Source organism: Mustela putorius, unplaced genomic scaffold, assembly GCF_011764305.1.
Source record: "Mustela putorius furo isolate JIRA1106 unplaced genomic scaffold, ASM1176430v1.1 tig00003834_pilon_pilon_pilon, whole genome shotgun sequence".
NCBI classification, from domain to species: Eukaryota; Metazoa; Chordata; class Mammalia; order Carnivora; family Mustelidae; genus Mustela; species Mustela putorius.
This window is the reverse complement of record NW_025421987.1, coordinates 110,175,230-110,189,179: the sequence shown is the minus strand read 5'-3', so window position 1 is coordinate 110,189,179 and position 13,950 is coordinate 110,175,230.

Genomic DNA, 13,950 nt, shown 5'->3' with positions numbered 1-13,950 from the left:
TGCACACCATCGAGAACACGCTAAAAACCATGGAAGTGTATGCTCTGAGAAGGTTAAAGTGATGAATTTTGCGTTGTGCAAATTTCGTCTCAATTTTAAAAGCAACCTCTGTGGACAGAGCAGTGACACTAGTCTGTGAAGGCAGAGACGCAGAGGGGGATCTTTGATCTCTAGCAACCCAAGGCGCTCATTAACAACACTAGAACAAAGTCCTGAGGGGATGTCACTGTAATCGCTTTGGAGCAGTATTCAGCTTTGCTGAAATATATTCAAATCCAGACCTAAAGACCAAAAATGGGGGTGGAAACTGAAGGGTGAAAATAGCCAAAGGAAGTACTTGAAATGGAAAGGAGTCCTTCTCAGGGGACCCATTTATTATATTCTTTATTGCCTGGCTCGTCTGGAAGGGCAATAAGTCATCTGCTCTGAATACATATATTTCCAATGTATTTTCTGTATATGTCATCCTCTTTTTCCCTACTTTTTCCTCCTTCATCAAAAGTTTGGTGGTCACGGCAAATAGGAGTTCTGGAACTTCACAGCGTTTTACAAATAAAGCAAATCCAGTCCTCATAAGAACTCAGCTTGAAGTCTGTTTCTCTGAAGGTAACCCATCAGATGACCTGATTAAAGGCGATGAGAAGATTTCGAAGAGTTCTCAAGACATGCTGTACTGCTTCTCACCAAAATTTTATTAATCTTCTGATTTTGGAAAAGTTCCCATTAAAGGACCTAGGAGAAAAACATTTCCATATCGCCCCCTCAGACTGTGGAACAGATCTTAATAGTTACTAAGTCAAGGAGGCCATGTGTTCCCACAGATGGCTATTGAAAAATGAATCATGTTTATCAATTTGAGAAAACAGAAGGAAAAGAACGAGGAGTATAGAACCTCAGGATTTAGCCAGGCCTCATTCAGAGCCTCATGAATGGCCGAAGTCAAATAATCTGGAGTTAGCTGGCTCCTCCCACGTTCTTTTCTCCACATCCTCAACTTTTATAACAAGTTTCCAAAAGGGCAGCTACTATCCTCAGATCCCTGCTGCACACCTCTTAGTCTGAAAATGATTAGAAAAAGTTGAGGCAGCTTACCCAGTTGTGTGAACGTACAAGGGCTGCTGTAATGAAGTACCACTGAGTCTTTGAAGTAACAGAAATTTACGGTCTCGTGTTCCAGAGGCAGAATCCACAATCAAGCTGTCAGCAGAGTTGGTTCCTCTTTAGGGCAATGAGGGCTGGGTTTCTTCCAGGCCTTTCTCCTTGACTTGTATATGGCCATCCTCTCCCTGTGTCTCTCTGCAGCATCTCCACTCTATCTTTGTCTTAGTGCCCAAACTTCTCCTTTTTATTAGCACGCTCGTGATATTGGATTACGGTCAACCCTTAATGATGACATTTTAACTTGATTACCGCTGCAAAGACCCCATGTTCAGAAAAGGTTACTCTCCAAGGCACCAGAGGTTAAGAGCCCAATACCTCTTTTCGTGGGAGACACATTTCAAACCATAACACTGGTCTAGGCAAATTAAGTGCTGAGGGAGAGACCTAGGTAATCCTCTCTTGGAGTTCTTCCTAGGGAAGTTTGGTTCTGGGCCAACCAGGAATAACTAGGACCAGGAGCTTTGTAGGGTTGTTTAAGAAGAAGAGGCTGCAGGGAGCAGGGGATAAAAAGATGTGTGGAGGGCACCCAGGTGGCTCAGTCGTTAAGCGTCTGCCTCTGGCTCAGGTCATGGTCCTAGGGTCCTGAGATCAAGCTCTACAGCAAGCTCCCTGCTCAGCAGGGAGTCTGCCTCTCCCTCTCCCACTCCCCTTGCTTTTGTTCTTTCTCTCTCTGTCAAATGAATAAATAAAAATCTAAAAAAAAAAAAAAAGAAGAAGAAGAAGAAAAAGAAAGGTGTATGGAATTACCAGGAATCTTGAGGACAAAGCTAAAATCTGAAGACCTGGAGTGCTGCCAAACTGACTAAGATAGGCAAAGAACAGAGTCTAGCACACATCGTAGATGCTGAGCAGGAATCAGTTGAAGAGAAAAGAAATGCAGAAGACCAAGCTGGGCACAAATACAAGACAAATCAAGGTGGGATTATATCAGTTAGGAAGTCTCAGATGAGAACAGCAGAAATGCACTCTAGCTGATTTCGAGGGAAAACAAATTCATTATGAGAATATTGGAAATATAAGGAAATTTTAGGGGAGAATAATAGGTTCACTATCTTGCTTATGGTTCTGGTTTTATGGGTATCCACATATGCCAACATAAATCAAATTATATAATATGCATTTTATTGTATGTCAGTTATACCTCAATAATTTTTTTTTAAAAAGGATATTGAAAATTTCTGTACACTGATATGGGAATATAAATTTGTATAGTCACTTTGGAAAACATTTTGGCAGTGTCTACAAAAACTGAACAAATGCATATCCTATGACCTGTCATTTCCACTCCTAAGTAACCACCCAAAAGAAATGCACCCAAATCTTCACCAAAAACAGATAAAACAATGTTCATAGCAGCACTTCTCATATTAATAATGCAAACTGTGTAAATGCCCTTCAACAGTGTGATGGTGTGCAGAAAAGGCTAACTTTACAAGCCTGGGCTACTCAACTGCTGTACATTCCCAAGTTTTCAGGACTAGCCTTTGGCTGAGCTCCTGGGAGAAGATGTCTGAGCTTTTGCAATATCCTGTCTAAAAAGAGTGACTTTATATGCTAAGGCTGTGGGCTGTGCCAATTAGTTTAAACTAGCCATGTGATTTATGTGAATGCCTATTTTTGTATGCTTGAGTCTTTAAACCATAATGCATGAGTTTTGACCTGTGTCAGGGCTGACCCTGAGTAGCTAAGGTCAGCAATGGGGACACTGCATGCCTTCATGACTGGCCTCAAACAGCAATAATGAACTCTGAACCTCAAGGGTTGGATGAGCTTCCCTGATTGACAACACCTTGCCATACATAGTTGCGGAAAAATTAAATGCTGTCCATATGACTCCACCGGGACAGAACAACTAGAATTTTGAGGCTGGGTTCCTCTGGACTCAGCCCTCTATACTTTTCCCCTTTGCTGATTTCAATAAGATGTCACTGTTACAAACCTTAACTGTAGGTTTGACACCTTTTGAGTTCTATGAGTCTTTCTAGCAAAGCCTGAACCTGAGGGTGGTCTTGGAGACCCCCGATACAAGTGGATAAATATATTATAGAGTATTTATAAAATGCAGTGCTTTACTATTCCAATAAGAGCAAGCTACAACTATACCAAACAATAAGGATGAATCTCACAAACATAATGTTGGACGTACACAAGAGAATACGTCGACTTGTATTAAGTGAAAAAGAAAAAATAAACATAATAATTCATTATGTTAGGAGGCATGGTTGTCTCGGATGGCAGAGGGTAGGAGCTTGGAGGATGAATAAGGGGGCTTCTAGGACACTGGTAATATTCTGTTTCTTGATCTGGGTACCAGTTACATCAGTTGATGAAAACTCAGTTTATGAAAAATCATCACCTCTGTGATATATAAACACACACATATACTTATATATGAATATAAATTATAATCATACACATGTATACTATACTTTAATAGTAGAAATGCTACAGGATGTTGGATGGCATGCAGCATCTCTAGAAAAACTAGACAATTAGGCTGGCAGACTACGCAACTGGAAAAAAGCCCAAAATCTCACCATGGAACAGGTCTAGCAAAAACCCCACTGCTATATTGTTAGATACCAGATGGCCATCTGCTAGGCCATCGTTATCAACGCCACTAGGAATGTTGTCCCTGAAGAATGGATGCGACTGCTCTTACTGCTGCTGCTGCTGCTTCCTATCCCTCGAAGGAACTCAGTGTGGTCTCTTCTTCTTCCCTGGACCTGCCTCTTTAAAGTACAGAAAAAAAGTGTGGTATCGGTCATGGTCATGAACTAGGGCTAGGTCATGGGCCTTCATCCTAACAGAGAGGACGTGAGAAAAAATGAGTTTGGCATTTTGCAGTGCCTATGTTGGGGGGAAAAGCTCAGCCTCATTAGAATAAATTACAGATACTGGAGAGTCAAAAGAATGAGAAAAGTCCACTAAAGAGAAGAGATTTAAGCCAAGATCAAAAATGTTTATTGAGCTCCAAACATGTGTCAGGCACTAAGTTTGAAGCTTTATATATATGAGAACACTTGATCTGTGTTTTCACAAATGTTCCATGAGATGTATGGACCCCAGATAGACCTGAGATATCTTTGAGCTCTTCCTTGAGCATTCAGCCAAGGGTTGATCTGCCCATGCAGGATCTGCAAAATACCTGAGGCTGAGGAAAGAACATCTAAAAGGATTAGAGAACACTACCTGGTGCTCACACAGGGCTCATAGTACATGTTCACAGACTAGACAGGAAAACTCCTAAATCACAGGGCAATGGGTAGAAAAGTCAGTAAGATCTTGCCTAAGTAGCAGAAAATAATTAGCTCTGGTTAAAAATGGCTAAATCATAAAATCAAGGCCCTCAAAGTTCAAACGATCCAACTAACTTAACATTACAGAATAAAGCTCAAAAATATTTATGGGGCTATAAAAATATCCAGCATCTAACAAGGTAAATTTTATATCTGGCATTCAAAGATTACCAGGCAAAGAAGTAGAGAAACATAACTCATAAGGTGAATAACTAATTAACTGAAATTAACTCAGAACTGACACAGATGTAGAATTAGAAGATGAGAGGTGCCTGGGTGGCTCAGTTGTTAAGTGTCTGCCTTCAACTCTGGTCAAGATCCCAGGGTCCTGGGATCAAGCCCCACATCAGACTTCCTGCTCAGTGGAAAGCCTGTTTCTCCCTCTTCCACTTCCCCTGCTTGTGTTCCTGCTCTTGCTGTCTCCCTCTCTGTCAAGTAAATAAAATCTTGAAAAAAAAAAAAAAGAATTGGAAGATGAACACATTAATACAGTCATTATAACTGTATTCCATATGGTCGAATTATTAAATAGAGACATGGAAAACATAAAAATATAATAAAAGATCCAAGTAGAATTTCTAGAGACAAAAACTAATGACTGAGGTGAAAAATACACTGGATAAAATTAGTGACAAACTAGACATGGCAAAAGAAAAGATTAGTGAATTGAAGACATAGCAATAGGAGGTATACAAAGTGAAACACAGAGAAAAAACAGAAAAAGGGAATCAATACACTGTGGGACAACTCAAGTGGCCTAAGATATATGTTATTGGAGTCTGTGAAAGGGAGAGAGGGAGAAGAAGTGTTTGAAGAAATGATGGACAAAAAATTTCCAAACTATGAAAATTATATACCCACATATCAAAGTGAACAAAAAGCACAAGAAACATGAGAAAACATCATGACACATCATCAAGTTGTTCTTAACAGTGATAAAAATGATTTGGAGTGGTAGAAGAGTCTGAGTCATGGGACAGATCTGGGACCTCATTCTGGAAATTACCAGTCTTTATGCTCTTCTCAGAACTTTTCAAAGCCATATCTAAGAAGATTAGATTAGAGGGGGAATAGCTGGGAGGCAGAGACAATTTAGGAGGGTTTTGCAGGAATCCAGTGACCTGAACTAGGGCTGCGAGGTAGGGAAAGTAGGAGACATTCAGGAAGTAAAATTGGCAATACTTGAAGACTGTTTCTGAACCTTAAAAATGCTCTTGCTGGCAACTGGCAGATGGTGTCAGAATTCATTGAGTCCAGGGGGAAGACAAAGATTTAATTTTAGACATTCCCAAGCATGAGGTATATATGGGCTCTCCATTTAAACCTGGGGAAGATGTCTGGGCCACAGATATAGCTTTAGGAGTCAATAACCCATTATGTGAATGTCCCCAAGTCTTCCAGCCTTCTTGGGATATCCTTACCTTTCACATTCAATAAAATGACCTGAATTTGGGGGACACCTGGGTGGCTCAGAGGGTTGAGTCTGTCTTTGGCTCAGGTCATGACCCCAGGGTCTTGGGATCAAGCCCCACATTGGGCTCTGTGCTTAGTGGTTAGTCTGCTTCTTCCTCTGCCCCTCCCCTCCACTCATGCTTTTTCTGTGGCTCTCTCTCTCAAATTAATAAATAAAGTATTAAAAAGAATAAAAATAAAATGACCTGAATTTCAATCCAAAGCCTGCCAGTGCCTAAAGTCTGGGTTCACCAAACATTTTTAGCTCAAAGTTGAGAAGGAGGCTAAATAGAACCCAGACTTCTGAAGAGAGGGGCACTGGCCAGCTGGGGCATGGGTCAGCTGGTACTCCTGTGTCCAGACCTGAGAAGATGGCACTGGGTGTGCTGGTATGTGTGAGGTGGGCAACGGGGCAGGTTCTGAGAGTGTTGGAGAGACTGTAAGCTTTTCCACCTCTATTACCATCTCTAGCTATCAGAGAGGACTGCTGCCATCAAGGGGCTGCTGCCAGAGTGAAGAAGTGTTGCCTATGTGAGTCTCAAGAGCAGGCAGAAGTGAAATGGAAAGGAGCAAGTCCCTTCGTAGTCCTTCAAACTCGCAGTCGCCCTCCATCAGTAGGAAAGAGCAAAGCTCAGTAGGGAAGAGCTGGCAAAGGGGACTGTGGTCTGTGGAATCCCAGCATCACTGAGTAGAGAACTCAGTAGAGCTGAGGGACAGGTGCTTAATACCTGGAACACTCTGCTCTTCTTGCGTCTCTGATCAAAATTTGGTCCCGAGGAATGGCTGTGTGAAACCTTGCTTCGTTAACCCCCGGAGCTATCTGCACTTCCAGCAGGGAAAGCAGAACATGATTTCAGTCACAGGTGACATCTCCTCTTTGGGGGACTAAGTGAACTCTGCATTTCAGAGGAGAGAGGGAGAGCCTAAGTTAGTAGGACAAGATTAAAACACTGTTGTCCTATAACCTATAAAATTCTTTTCAAATGTGCACTTGAGCTCTTACATGTTTAAAATGAGCAGAATGAAACTCCTCACTCAGATGTTTTAGCCGGTCTGATGTCTACTGAATTCCAAATGGTGATCTCAGCAATTAGACTCTCCTCCACCAATGGCAAGAAACCCAGCCCCGGAGGGGAGGGAGCTCCGCAGCTCTGGCAACATTAAGCCGCCAAGTGAAAGCACCTGTTACAGGCCAGCCTCTGAGAAACAAAGGCTAGTTAGCTCCTAAAAAAGACCAAAGTGTAAAATACAATGCAGATGGGAGCTGAGAGTTGGGCACCTGCTGGGGGGGGGGGGGGGCAGCGGGAGGGTCTTTTTTTTTTTTTTAACATAAGATATCCCTGGTAGAGAGCCACCAAAACACTTGAGAGAAAAATCTTGGGAAGGAAAAACTTGACAAGCTCTTGGAAAAATGACTTGTTTACAGATTTACAGCTCCACAAAGAAAGGAGAATCAACCCATGCTGTCACTCGGAGCTACTCTTAACAATTCCGTGTGACAACAGCAACAACATCGTTTCTGTTACTCTACCCGCCTCTTCAACCGTATATGCTTTTTGAGCTTGACAAGCCGGAGATTTTAAAATATGCTTTCCTCATGGAGCCTCTTGGAATCAGAGGATGTCAGGTCTAGAGGACCTTGGAGCAAGAGCAATCATATGGAGCTGAAAGGAATTCTGAAGCAATAAAGAGTTTGTAGCTGTAAACAAAGGCCTCTGGGGAGGTAGAATTATATGTAAGTGTCCAAAGACTCATATCACGGAAGGAAAGAAATGGTTGGAGATAGTTCAAGGAAATAAAAACGATTTTTAAAAACAATTTTTTAAAAAGCAATGGTAAATTAGGGTGAGAGTTATACTTTAATGCTGAAGTTAGAAAATAATAGAGACTTTCTTCATTTTGATGAAATGTTTTACACCATTAAATAATAGAGATCTTTCATCCAGGAAGCTCAAGCATATCTCAATAAATTCCAAGTTGGCAATATTGTTCAAAATGTTATAGAGACATGGATCCTCATGTAGGAGAAAGAGAAAACAATTTAGGTAAAAACAAGTATTAGTCTAGTCATTTTTTTTTTAAAGATTTTATTTATTTGAGAGAGAGAGAGATGGAACACAAGTAGGGAGGAAAGGGCAGAGGGAGAGGGAGAAGCAGGTTCCCAGTTAAGCAGGAAACCCCACGTAGAGCTCTATCTCAGAACCCTAGGATCATGACCAGAGCCCATGGCAGATGCTTAAGCCATTGAGCCACCCAGACGCCCCTCAAGTCATTCTTACGGAGCGCAGCAATGTGCGAAAATCCTCAAGGGCCTTAACCCACTGTTTCATCCTAAGTTAACTTGACCCATTGTTATAGAATAAATGTTTAACCCCCACCCAAAAAAAAAAACAAAACCTCTCATATGTTGAATCCCTAACCTCAAGACAGGTCTCCAAGTAATTAAGGTTCAGCGAAGTAATAAAGGTGGGACCCTAACCCAGTGGAATTATTGTCCTTTTAAAGAGAGACACTAGAGCACTCTCTCATCTCTCTTTCTCTCTCTTTTTGTCTTTGTGCATACCCAGCAAAGGAAGATTGTGTGAGGACATACTGAGAAGTGGTTTTCTACAAGTCAGGAAGAGAATCCTTACCACAAACCAACTTCGTTGGCACTTCCATCTTGAACATCCCAGCCTCCAGAACCATGAGAAAATAAATGTTTGTTGTTTCTACCCCCCAGTCCATGGTAGTTTACTACAGCAGCCAGAGCAGACTAAGATACCAAACAAATCACATACGTTGTTACACATTATACTGCTCACAGGTAAATCAGTGCAAACATTCTCCAGTGATGATGGGGGATGATGGGGAATTAGCATTTGTTAATTGTCTATGTGTGAATTCTCTTTCACAAAAGTTGTCTTATTTTTTATCTTTAAATGAAAACTTTTTATAGCATTGGCTTGACACTCTGGGAAATGGTAGCATCACGTAAATAGCTGCCATGGAGCTGGGTCCAAGCCCAGGAACTGTGTTCAAGACCAGGAGCACGCAGGAAGGAACGGGTAACTGTCATTATTTGGAAGTCCAGGCTCTATCTGTCACGGGGATAGAGAAGACCCTAACCACATATCTGTTACTTCACCCATAATTGATCCAGATCTAAAATAGCTCACTGGTCACAGGGCTGTAAATAGAAATGATGACAATGTAAAAGCTGATTCGTGTGTCTTTCAGCTTGTTTATTTCATAAGCACATGTATTAGGTACCTATTATGCACCAGGCATCATGCTTAGGGATATCACAAAGCTGGGGAGGTAGTCTGTATAATGGTTAAGAGTTTGGGACTTGGGGGCCCCTGGGTGGCTCACTGGGTTAAGCTTCTGCCTTCAGCTCAGGTCATGGTCCTAGGGTCCTGGAATCGAGCCCCCCATTGGACTCTCTGCTTAGTGGAGAGCCTGCTTCCCCCTCTAGCTGCCTGCCTCTCTGCCTACTTGTGATCTCTCTCTCTGTCAAATAAATAAATGAAATATTAAAAAAAAAAAGAGTTTGGGACTTGAAGTCAAGTAGAAATGGATTAGATTTCATTATAAATGGGTCATTATAGGCTAGGCGATTCTTGTTGAAGGCAAGGGTGATATGATTCCAAGGGAGAGAGTGTTATGCTAAACTAACCCAACAGGATTCTTCTCAAACTGGACTAAGCACGCAAAGTTGGGACATAGTCGAAGAGAAGACTCGGAAAACCTGACTCCAGTTTGGTCAAGGAGAGAGTCTTAATCAGCTTTAAAAAACAAAAAAACAGGGGCACCTGGGTGGCTCAGTGGAGTAAAGTCTCTGCCTTCAGCTCAGGTCATGATCTCAGGGTCCTAGGGTCGGGCTCTCTGCTCAGCAGGGAGCCTGCTTTCCTCTCCTCTTTCTGCCTGCCTCTCTGCCTATTTGTGATCTCTGTCAAAGAAATAAATAAAAATCTTTAAAACAAACCAACCCCCCCAAAACAAAACAAAACACCCCAACCAAGCAAAAAACAGAGCAATGATGTTAAGAGAAGTGTTTCTTTGGAGAGACTCTGTTTGCACTGACCTTCCCACACCCCATCATAGGAGAAGAGTGCAGTGTGTGTCCCTTACTTTATGGAAACACTGGGAGTGGTTGGTGGGACTATACCTGAGAAAAGGAGGAGGGATCCATGGCAACAAGGTTGAGCACTAGATCTAGTGAAAAAAATGAAAACGAAGTCTTGTTTTCCTTTGGTGGCAGGTCTAAGGTATTTCATTCTAACGACCCAGGATCATTGTAAAAGGGGTCCTGCCCAGAAGCGCAGTTGGTGAGGTGAGGAACGCACAGGAAGGGCTCTGACTTGTGCTAAAAAAAGACCGGCAGGGCAGGACTGAAAGGGGATCCTGGTTGCTACTGAAGAGTCTCCCAAGAATGTCTGAATGGGAGTGCACCTGGCAGGACAGCTCAGGACCGAGTTGTGGAGAAACAAAGAGTAATGGGTTAAATGAGGAGAGGTCTGGAACATGCTTTGGCCCTCAAGAACCTCAGGGCTTCATTGTGGGAATACACGGACATACCAGTGGCTACACCAGTGACAGGTAAGGAGCCAGAACAGGAACAAGGAAGGGAACGCTATGGCAGCTGGCCAGGATTTGCTTGAGACTATGTGAGAAGTACATCTGAAAGCTCCCAGAAATACTTGGGTAGCATTTTGCAGCAGCAGGATATCCTACATGGACAGATGAAGATACGAACCAGTGAAATTTGAGCTGTTACTGTTGGTATAACCAGCCTGGATCCAGAGGCCCACAAGATCTGGAAAAACTCAAGGGAGTTGATACCCAGCTGCTACACTACAACGTATAACCCATCATTCATTCATTCATTACACCAATATCTACTGAGCCACTGGTGTAACAAGGGACAAGATAGAGTCACTGCCCTTAAGAAGGTCAGTAAGGAAGGAGCTACAGACAAGAAACAGGCACTCTTGTAGAATTAGGGGGTAGGGTCGAGTTATGTGTGGGGTACAATAGGAGTGCATAGGAGCTCTGTGTTCATCCCCAGGCAGTGGGTTTCAAACTTCCATGTGCATATGAATCATTTAGGGATCTGGTCAAAATACAGATTATAATTTAAGAGATCCAAGGTGGGGCCTGAGATTCTGCATTCCTAACAAGATTCCCAGGATTCAGTAATGCGCATGCTGCTGGTCTGGGGGCCATAGGAACAGAACGGCTCAAAAAAATATCTAACCAGTCTTGCAAAAATAAATAAGTGAGTAATCCCATATGCCTCTGATTTTGATACCTAAGATTTAATGAAAGACAAATTTACATTCTGGTAATGATTACTCAGGTTATTGTACCTATGTATAGTCTGGGTTGCACCAGTATTAACGCTCTCTAGTGATCCAACTGATGGGAGACATATATTGTTTTCATGTTGGATAATTACCTTTCATAGATAAAAAATTCAGTGCTGTGACTTGAAGCATCACTGTGATAAACAATTTCTCTACTCCAAATTGCATGCACATTATCTTTCTTTTAGATAACACGAGCCGCCACCCCCCCCCCCCATCAGACTCCTGCCCCCTCATTCTCAGTGGAAGTTTTCACAGGAGGTGGCAGTGAAAACTGAGTGAGTTACATATAATCACTGGTCTGGGTCTCTCCACTAGAACTCAAGTAAAGTATTTAAGGATTATCTGAAGCATCAGGCCCTCTGGCCACTGAACTTCCACCCACACAATGGAGTCAGAGAAATAGGAAAGGGAAAGCAGATCACTTCTTGATCCCAAGAGCCATCCCCCACCAAGGGGGATGTGTGCTTTCAATTACACCTCACCTTTCCAACCAAGCATTAGAAGGGGACATACTAACATGCCCACCCACCCTCCATTCTCTTAGTTAGCCAAAGCTCCTTTACCTTGGAGGGGGAAAAAAAAGTATGTTCCTTATTGCTAAAACCTTATTTTTAGTTGTCATAGAGAATCATAGGTAGCACAACCATGAATTTGAATATTCCCCCCCAGGAATATTGAACCACTGCTCTCCCGATGTTAGGAGGAAATACCTCTGTCTTCTCTTTCTGGGTTCGTGCTACTCCTCTCAGAAAGAGCGAAGCATGACTGTTAAGCGGAAGGTGGAAGGAAGTGATGGTCCTGAGGAGAAGGTGACACAGCCCCAAAGACCCGCCTCTGGGCCCACCAAGAACAGCAAGCTTGCTGGGGATGTTCTGTTTCTATAAAGGACCAGCCTGCAGGAAACTCAAGACTGGATGAAAGGAGACAGTTAGTGGAGGCTCCTGGCCAAACTGCAGTAGATGAATAGATTATGCTCCGGGAGGGATTTGTGGAAAACCATGACACTGGAGATTCTTGATATGAGAGGGCTGCCTGTTCCGAGCCCGAGATTCCTCCTTCCCCTTGTGGAATGGGACGAGGTGTTAGTGGCGGAAAAGGGAGCGAGGGAGTGTTGGGTACAGCTGGCTGTGGTTTCTGGCGCTGAGCTTAAAGAAAGGGTTGTCTCCCTGAGCTAAGCTGACTGATAGTGCTGCTTCAGCATGGTAGAAGGAACTGGGAGAGAGTTTGAGAACAAGCTGATGTCAAGTCAAGATATCCCTGAGGGGGTGCCTGGGTGGCCAGTGGGTTAAAGCATCTGCCTTCGGCTCAGGTCATGATCTCAGGATCCTGGGATTGAGCCCCACATCTGCTCGGCAGGGAGCATGCTTCCCCCGCCCTCTCTGCCTACCTCTGTGCCTACTTGTGCTCTCTGTCTATCAAATAAATAGATAAAATCTTAAAAAAAAAAAGATATCCCTGAGAAGACAGAACTCGGCGGGAGGTGCATCTGAAGCCTGATAACTGCAGGAGCTCCCTCATGGAAGTGTGGCCACAGAAGAAAGGAGCTGGGGAAGAGCCCACCACTGCCAGGGAAATACATTTTAAAATGTGGTTCTGCTGGGCACTCTCAAAATGCTGCAGCAAACAGGGTCTCTATCCTCCAACCTCCACCTGACAAATCGCTCCACAGCCCCGTGGTGTCTTACCTGATGGCACCCAAACCCATGGTTCCTGGACCATCAGCATCAGCATCACCCAGGAAGTTGGCAAAAATGCAAAAACTCCCTCTTCGCTTCCAACCTACTGAATCAGAAACCATGAAGGTGGGGCTAGTGAGCCGTGCTTTAACAAGACCTCCAGGCGATCCTGATGCATGTTCAAGTTTGTTTTAACCTACTCAGAAAAACATTTTCTCCCTAAGTGGAAGACAAGCATCCCAGGAGTGCAGAGGTATTATAAAGTTCAAGAAATCAATACTTGAAGCTGGAAAGCAAAAGGCATAAGCAATTAGTAACACTGAAATTGTTGCATTGTGGCTGTAACAGGAACACGGGTCAGGGGGTGTGGGGTGGATTTGAATGTGGATTTGGGGAAAGTAAAAATCTGCCATCTGCAGGTGTAAGATAATTACTCCCTGTATGGTGGGAGCACCAAGAAAATGTCACCACATCAAGAAGCACAGAAGACTTCGTCATGTGAAAGATAGAATGTTGGTGGCTGCCTATTCTTGCTCTGAGGAGCTGTGGTAAATGCCTTCCTTTCTCCTCTCCTGATTTCATTTAGAGCTGTCCTTGGGGGAGCAAGAAACTGAGCCAATATCCACAGACCTAGTGGGATGAGAGTGATTTCTCAGTGGAATTCCTAATAAAAAATGGTTTCTGTTTTCTGGGCTAGCTGCTTCTCCATCATTCTCACTGCTTGCCCTTCATTTTATCTCTGGACTGGATTAATTCCTAGAAAATGGAGTCATTTTCCTGATAGAAACTCTCAGTACTGATTGAAAGGAGAAAGAGAGGGGAATTAGTGGGGTTTTAGTGTTTGTTCTGGTACACTTTGGAAACCCCATCAAACTCAGAGGTGTCCTGGAGACAAGCTTTCTGGTTTTCCTTCTTCTCATCCTGATTCTAACACTTGCAATGTTAAATGGATCCCATTCTTTTCTCCTTGTCTTTCCCTTTAAGAGCTAAGGTACTGGCATTTGTTAACGT